General features: G+C 34.1%; 1 long non-coding RNA gene across 1 annotated transcript; it reads right to left on the reverse strand.

Moving 5' to 3' along the window:
* Nucleotides 1-2,549: 2,549 nt before the first annotated feature.
* LOC104216751 (uncharacterized) lies at nt 2,550-4,046 on the reverse strand. The gene is made up of 2 exons (XR_708578.2): nt 3,827-4,046; nt 2,550-3,135 (listed from the first exon to the last, which is right to left on the reverse strand). It is a non-coding gene; the product is annotated as an uncharacterized lncRNA (long non-coding RNA).
* Between the last annotated feature and the right edge of the window lie 5,221 nt (nt 4,047-9,267).

Raw genomic sequence — 9,267 nt, forward strand, 5'->3', positions numbered from 1 at the left:
TATAAATAATTGCTACTAAATTAACCTATTTCCTCTTTGACTGAGCAAATGACCCTCTTATAAACAAAATTGATTCTACAAAAATCCTTTAGTGTTATTTTTACAAGATTCATAGTATTATTTTTGTGAACCTCCTATCAAAGATTATATAACATTTGTAATGTACTACAACTTCCCCTTGAGTACAATAAAATACTTGCAAATACAAAGTGATTATTTTGCTGGTAGCTATAAATCTAAACTAAATTGCACCAATTATCTATTTTTTATTTCTAGAGTAAAATTCTATAATTATATTAAGTTAATATCATAAGTTCAATGAACAAAAAAGGTGATCCTATAATATGAATAGACAAATCAATAAAATAAACTTCTAAGTGCATAAGCTATAACTATTAGAATGATCTAATTAGAACGTGGAATTCTTTATATAGGTAAATGGTATAAAAAAATTGAAGAAAGTAAACCGTTCATTATTTTAAGAAATATTGATGACACTAATTGGTGGATAACTTGTGTAGTTGTGTTTGAGAAACCATAAACAACTATCATTAAAAGGATCTTTTATGAACAAGAAAAATACTTTGGAGTGAAATATTATATACCTTTTCTATTCCGAATCATAAATTAGCAAACTTTGGTAAAATAATTTACACTTGGTAGATCTAAAAGAATTGCAAATAATTTTTTTGTATAAGTTTTCTTATATTGATATACACATTACAAGTAGAATAGGAACAATAACTTATACAAAAAATAAAATGAGGTCAACATATTTTGAAACAAAACTATACTTCGTATTATAGAAGTTAGAGTCAAAATAATTAGAAGTAATTTAGGGGGGAATTCTTTTACAAAATTTTACTGAATGAGGAAAAAGGGGTTCAAATATCTTACAGTAATATACAATAATTACCTTTTAACTAACAATGACATTCTACCGTTCATATTCAAGTAAAATTATGATATTTCTATTTTATGAATGATTTTGAGTGATTTTGGAATATTTACTGGTCGTCGATGAACTCTAATATAAGAGTCTTTTTTTTTAATAATGAGACTGAAATTACACTTCAACGTTGAGAAAAAAAATCATTCAATTGCTAATTAAATTTTTGTCACATAATATGTAGGAGTTCAAATTTTTTTACATATGAGAATGCTGAAATTTCAACATAATATGCTATAAGTTTATACGCAAGAGCTCCAAAATCTAGCATATTATGTTGGAGCATATTATGCTGGAACTTGTCGTATTTCAGTTAAGGTATTTTTATTAGGAGTTTATCTTCGCATAAAATAGTGGTTATTTTTCTTTGTAAATGCCAACTATTTTTTAATTATCCGTCTGAAAAGTTGCTAAGCCCTGCTATTTTGACTTCAACATTTAGTAGTATTATTGGGCACGTGCGTAGCACGGGTTACCTTAACTAGTTATTAAATACTGGATAGTTGTGAAACTTCCTCCGGTTCAGAAGAATCCATCTTTTAACATTAATTAACAATGAAATTGACCATATTATCTTTAAATTAGCATTCTCTTCAATTTTTTCTTATTACATGGGAGGAAAGCAGGGGCGGATTAAGGGGGCGGAAGGGTGTTCACCCGAACCCCGTTCGTCAAAAAATTACACTGTATATGTAAGGCAAAATCTGTTTTTTACCTTTATATATTATGTTTTGAATATCTTTGACATAACCAAAGCATAGCTTAATGGTCAAGGGAATTCAAAACTTTTGTAAGGTCATTAGTTATATTCCCAATAGCTACAACCGTGAAAATTGAATCCACAAATATTGTGTAGAAATTTCGCGCTGGTACTACTGGAATAAATTATAACTTGGTCAACTTGATCTTTTATATTACTGAATGATGTCTCATTGGCATTGATCAATTGATATATTAGTGTTTTCTCTACTGGAGTATTTGCTTTACAAGTTGTTGTTGTTTGCTATGTAAGTATTCTAAAAAACAAATACAGTATTAACATTTAACAAAAAATAATAAAAAATTCAAATCAAGATATGTAAAAAAGATCCCACTAATAAAATTTAATGAAAGAATGATTGTCTATTTAATAAGTCAATCTACCTAAATGATAGGAGTAGTAATTATTAACTGAGTTCGGTTTATGTTATGTCAGAGGTAATAATTATTTAGAATTTGACAAACGTGGGTAATTAATAAAAATAGTTCAACCTCGCATAATGAGTGCCTAACATTTTATATGATGGACCATCCAATCAAATGGATTAAAACTATATATCCCTACCAAATGGTTATAATGATATAGACGGTTCACAGAAGATAAGCGTGACCTCTGCACAAGAATAACATGCACAAATAATATATATATATATATATATATATATACTCTTAAAATGGATAAAAATTAAATTTGTAAGCAATTTTAAGGATATGTGGACTGATCCAACACAAATAATTAAGAATGTTAGATAAACGAATTAAAGATAAAATAAATAACCAAACCAGTTGTGATGTTGAGTCTGAGCTCGGATCTAAACTGAACAATATTCGAAGCCAAGTGTGTATGAAGAACTATGATTAAAATAAGAATCTTTCGTGATACAATGTGTCTATTGAATAAGAAACTTCCCCTTTATATAGTAGGGGAATTTTACCAGAATTCTAAAAAAGGTAAAAATCCTCCTTGTACATCAATCACTGATAAGCTATCGACGTCGGGTGAGATCCACGCCGTAATACTCGGTTGAGTGCGATCACGGCCCTCTGTTAGTCGTGTGCAACCGTTTGTAGTGCTTTCTGAGGTCTTGAGCTCGTTCGGGGGTGTTGTCTTGTTAGGCCAGGCGGCGAGCACCTCATTCCGACCTCGATTCAAAGAATTCTCAAATGCAGTCTCTATCTCATACATTCATACTTCTTACTTCGTTTGACTCATCGAGAACTCGAGGTATATGTTGACCCCGAGGTTACCCGTATACAGATAGTAGGGGTGGGAATTCGGTACGATATTTATGAATTACGGTTTGGTACTTCGGCATTCGGTATATCAATTGTGCATATCAAATACCGTACCAAAGTAGTTCGGTACAGTTCTGTATTTTCTTATTTGGTTCGGTACGATTCGATACGATTTCGGTATTACACCATCCCTATTAATGATGCAATTATAAGTTATAACACTCCCACTGTCCCACTAGATGCACAGAACACTTAATTTGCACATAACAATGAAGAACTCCCACTTAAATAAGCATGTAATTTAACAGAAAGTTAAACAATATGAATGTTTCTCACTTCTCAGTTTTTGAAGCAATGCAGAAATCATAGAACTACTATATTCATCAGTCAATCTACCATCGTTAAATTTAAGACTTAATTTAATGAACAAGACCAATTAAAAATAAATAGAACACTTAGTACTAAAACAAAACCAATTAAAAACAAAACCCCTCCAATGGCCAACCCGCTAAAAATAGAACAACACCAATTAAAAACATAACTTAGTACTAGTAAGTAACAAAGTTGGTCAAAAATATGCCTTCGAGTACTATTGAAAAGAACAGAAAACAGAACACTTAACCCAATTAATTTTACCATATAGAAAAACTGAACACTTAATTTTACAAACAAGTTAACCCTTTCTAGAACAGATTATAGCCGAGCAGTGTTCACTAAGTAGGGTAGCTTGGGTTTAAATCCAAAAAATTATAGCTCCAAATCATAAAACAAGTATCTTTACCCACCCAACCACCCAATGAAATCATAAGGTGAAAAAGGATAAAAGAAGCAGTTGAAGAATTACATAAAACCTCAACATTGAAGAATGAAGAAGTTATGAACCTGAATGAAGGTCAACAATGCCGAGGAGAGGAGCCGTCGTTGCCGCTCGCCGAGGTCGTGAAGTCGTTGTCGCCCTCTGCTATTGTAGTCGTGAATCAGCAACAGCAAAGCAGTCTAGGGTTAGAAAAATAGAAAGGGGAAAATGGGTAAGCAGGTACGGCCCATTAGTCTGCTTGAGCGCTAAGGGATTAGGGAATTAGGGGCTTGGGGTGTTGGGCTAAGGCTAGTTATTGGGCTGGAAAACAAAAATATAGTTGGGCTTGGACTTAAATATTTCTATATTTCGGTATTTCGATATACTGAAATATCAAAAACTCAATACTGTATACCGTACTAAAATACCGTAATTTTTGTATCGAAATACCGAAAAAATTAAAATCGAAATACAAAATTAATTCGGTTCGGTTCAGAATTTGGTTTTTCGGATTTTATGTCCATCCCTAACAGATAGTCCTCTCGTTTCTAAGAGAGTAGGTTCACCGAAACGATGGAAAACGATAGATGAATCTCGTTCCTTCCTTCGTACGCTACAATCGAGATGACTAAAAAGTTGAAACGTCCCATCAGTTGCATCGTTCTAACTTCGGACACGTGTCAATCATCGGTTGGTCTCCTCCAAATGTGAAACGTCGCGTATTAAATACATTTTCTCCTATAAAAGCTTCGACCTTTTGTACTTTTTCCATTTTTCGATCTTGGCTTTTATCTTCGAATTCTCTAGCGGCTATCAACTCTTTCAAATCTTCATCTCTTTATCTTTGATCTTCAAATCTTCATAATTGTTCTTAGGTTTCTACCCAGATTTTCATCCTACCTTCAAACCTTCATACGTTTTCCTTCAAATCTTTATACCTTTCTTCAAACCTTCATATATTCCCTTCAAATCTTCTTATTTTCCAGATCATGATGGCTAAGACTTCTAAATCAGTTTCTCAGCAGGCTGCCTCTTCATCTTCCCATGCAGGCACATGTACCGAGATGACAGCTCCTGAGGTGGTTGCTCTCGACACGGCTACTCCCGAGGTGGTTGCTCCCAAAGTAATTGCTACCGAAGCCGCTCCAGAGTCCCCCATGAAAAGCTTTATTCCGTAGGGTTGTTCAATCGCAGACTACTTTAAAGTCGAGAAGGCCTCATCCAAAAAAGACCGGGGTGAAGGGGTATCGAGATATATATGCTCTATTACCGAAGACACCATTCCCATAGTCCGAGAGGATTGTAAATGGGGAGGTAAGGACATGGTATTCCTCGAGTCTGAGGACGATATTACTACTCATGTGGAGGAGTATTTAAGTGTTTACACTTACCCCTTCATGTTGGGCCCGATAGACCAAGTAGTTTTGGCCTTTTGCAAAAGATGTGAGGTGTGCCTTCGGCAAATCCACCCGTCTCTTTGGAGGACCGTGATTCTCCTATGTTATTTTATGAACAATACCGAATCTCCTCAATTCACCCTCGACCACCTACTCCGTATGTACAGTCCTCGATATTTTGAGGGGGACTAATCAAGCTCGTTCGCCGGGCCAGCAAGGCTCCCTTTTCGAGCACTGACGAGGATCGAGACAGAGGCTGGCAGGAGCATTTTATTCAGGTAAAAACTAAAGATTTGATCCCTCCCGAGTTTTTGACATTTCCCGAGAAGTGGAATACATCTCGTGAGTGTATTATTTCCATAAGTCTCAAGTCTCCTTTGTTTACTTTCTCACCATCAGTATTTGTGGTTGTGCAGCTATTGCTCAGGTTCCCAATGCAGTCCCCCGGCTCAAGAAGTAGATCGAAGGCATCTGCGAGCAGATGTCATACTTCGAGCGCGTGGCACAAGCTTTTGATAAGGCTTTTCTCAAATAGTTACTATTACACCCCATACTTAAGTAACACTGACCTTTTCTCTTTTCTTCGCAAGTTTTCCTAAGACGATCAAACTTAGGCCGCTGGAATGGGACGATGGTGAACCATTACTCGTTGAACCTTCCATTATGGGACAACCCGGGGCTGCCTCCATTTTAGGAAATTTTCTGATCATTTTGGGATTAAAACGTCATAGTTTATCATTTTAATCTTACAATATGAGTTTAATTAGTATTTTTTCTTTGTTTTCTTCATTTTTTACTACGAGTTGCTAGACTCTTACTAGGGTTGTGATCCAACCCTAGTATATAAACCTTAATGGTATTTAATTTAATGCTTGTTTACGATTGGGTGTTGATTATTTAGACTTTTTTATGCTTTAAATCTTGAATTAATGGTTGCAAACATTGATTCATGCCCTTTGACCTGGTCTTTACTTAAAAAGAGGAACCTGGTCTAGGAAAGCTTGACTAACAAGAAATTAGGATAATTAAGGATTTGATTAGCCTAATTAAAGAGTTTGAACTAGAGATAGGGAAAACCCGACTTGAGCTCATATAAACTATTTAGCTTGATACATATTTATACTTGAGAAAGCCAAATTGGGCAAAATTACTCTATGACCGAGAGGTATTTAGTGGGTAACTAAGAGTTGAGAGCTATAATACACCCCTATCAATAAAACAATGTTAACTTATTTAACCCATTAGGCAAACACCTAGGTGAATGTCACACCCCTAGGCTTTTCAACCATTTGGTGAAAACAACAAAAACAATCACTCATTTTCTAGTTTCTTCTCTTTAGTTTATAATTATTAGAGTTAATTTAGAAGTAGAAAATAAAATCCTTTGTTTGGAAGCACAATTTAGTTATTCCATTTTCTCTCATCAAGTGTATACCCTAACACCCATATTAAACTCCCCGTGGAAATCGATTCCGACTATTGTTGGGTACTATTATTTCAACGACAATTTCCACTCACTATTGAGTGCGGATTGGACGTGGATCATCCGGGCCTTTCAATATTGGGGGGAGCTCTTGGGATTTGATCGACTCGGGAATTATATGTTTCCACCTTCTTGTCGTTTGTCTCAATTTTCTTTTCACCTGATTCCACCTATTTCGTCAATGCTTCGAGCATTTTCATTACTTCGGGGCCGACACCGGGCTCAGATTCACCTGGCCTTTCGGTGATCTGCTTATTTCTTCGGGTGTTTTCGCGGGACAACTCGGGCTCGACTCTGCTGAGGGCGCCCTTTTGATTTTGCAGCTGCGCTATCGCCATCTGTTGAGCCTGCAATATTTCGAATATCAATCGTAGACCGACTCTGTTGCCTTCGCCTTCGGGCGCTTCTCGAGCCATTGGTCGGGCTCCTCCGCGAACATTGTTCTCGGGGTTGATAGGTAGGTTGACGTTGATGTCCACCTGCGAGTTAGTATCGACTGGATCTGTAACTGGGACTCTGTTGGAATCAGCAGGGACATCTTATTATTTCTAGGCACCATATTGTTGTTTTAAAGATATTTATTAAATAGAATAAAACTAGTGTCTCACAGATTAGTTGGTTAGCCCTTCAGCCAAAGGAGAAATATGAGGCTGAATACCACTCTTTCAATATGTCTGCCACTGTACCGTAACATTAGTACAAGGAAGGGGGGAAGGGGAGAGCGGGGCGGGGGAATAGAGAAAAATTGGAAACATAAATTAGGAAAGATTTTTGCTTGAAAGATACTTCAAGTTAATGATAGGCGGATTCAGGATTTGAGGCTTATGGATTCCTACTGTAATTTCAAATTAATAGGCAATAATAATTGAGTTCACAGTTAGATATTTACAAATATTTGATGAGTTTCTTAATATAAATACAACGTCTATGCAATAATTACTGGGTTCTCGAAAACCCGCATTTAATGCTCTAGGTCCGCCTCTATTAATGATACATTAACAACCTACAATAAATTCAAAAGAAACCACGAAAGACGACAAATAATAAATATTTCAGTACTTGCAAATATATTTGATAATTAGTATTTGTAAATATTGAACTTCTGTTTTTCATATATTAATAAAATATTAAAAAACTTGTTTGAAAGTTATTTCAAGTGAAATAATGAGTTTACTCACAAATTTTTAAATTTGTTTCCAAATAAAATTTATGTACAAACACATACTCTTTTTAAACCTCAACTTTAAAAGTTCTTTTTCTTTTCAACTTCAATCAAAATATTTGAATATTTACTTACTTGCAAGTCCGGCAAAAGCCACATTGTACGTCAGAGACCTTTCTTTCCCGAGTAAACATTAAGGGTTTGTTTGGTACGCGAACCAAATTATTCTGAAATTATAATTTAGAGATTATAATTTCATGACTAATTTATATTACAAGGGAGATGGGATATAATAATCCCAAATTTGATGAGATAAAGTGGGATAAGATAAGATATTTTATATTAAGTATGAGATTATATTTATATCTTATTTGGTTGACGATATAAATTTATCCAAATTTATTTTGGGATAAATTTATACCACCAACCAAAAACGATATAAATTTAATCTACGTCTTATCCCTCGTACCAAACGATCCTAAGAGATCGGACCAATAGCTTCATAAGAAAAAAAATAGACTGAAAAGGAGATCACAAAATAATATCACTAATTATGTTTAGCTAAAAATTAATGGCTAAACGAGTCAATGCACAGTTGACTTTTACATAACAGAAAAATACTAGATTAATCACTAATGCTCAAGGCTAGATACCAAGTTCAAATATAGGATATTGATAGACTAGGACGTTAATATCAACTTTAATAAGATATTTTAGGGTATGGGTCCCAAATTGATCACGATACCCCTTTCCTCAACTAGGAAAATTCTTTTCTTTTCTCCATATAAGTAGCACCTTTATTATTTTCCTTTATTTCTTAAAGTATTTTTTTCGTGTACTAAATACATTTAATTTCACCTACCTATAGATCCTAGACCCCTAAAGATTTTTCATAGCCTTTCCTAATGGACTACCTAAGTAATTTACATAATTACCTCTTCTGTTTACTTTTATTTGTCATATTTTACTTTTAGAGTGTCAAGCAATATATACTTTAGCTAACATTTTAACATGTATATTTTCACCATAATATGAGACGAATTACAAATTATAACATTTTTTGTATAGTTTAAATTTATAATACTTTTTGTATAGTTTTCAAATATTTAAATTTAAATTTTAAAATAATAAAAAAAGTTAATCTAATTTAGTTTCAAAGATTAGTAACTCTCACAAGTAAAAGTAAAACTGGACAGAAGGCAAAAGAAAGAACCCCACGTGTTTCACGAGAAAATTAGTAGGTCCCACTCCACAGACACTATCTGATGAAAGTTATGTCTTGTCCACTAGTTTGCTCTTATCCCACTCATCTGTACCATCTGATATGTTTCCTTAGTTTTTTCAATAAATTATTATGCAAACTCTTATAATACACAAAGGAGAAGATTCGACAAGTTTTATTTTGTATCTCGTACAATTTACACTAGTTGTATGAATTTTTTTTTGTCTTACAAATTTGTTGACCTCACTTTTACACTTTTGAGT

The sequence above is a fragment of the Nicotiana sylvestris genome, chromosome 7 (genome assembly GCF_000393655.2).
Source record: "Nicotiana sylvestris chromosome 7, ASM39365v2, whole genome shotgun sequence".
Lineage (NCBI taxonomy): Eukaryota > Viridiplantae > Streptophyta > Magnoliopsida > Solanales > Solanaceae > Nicotiana > Nicotiana sylvestris.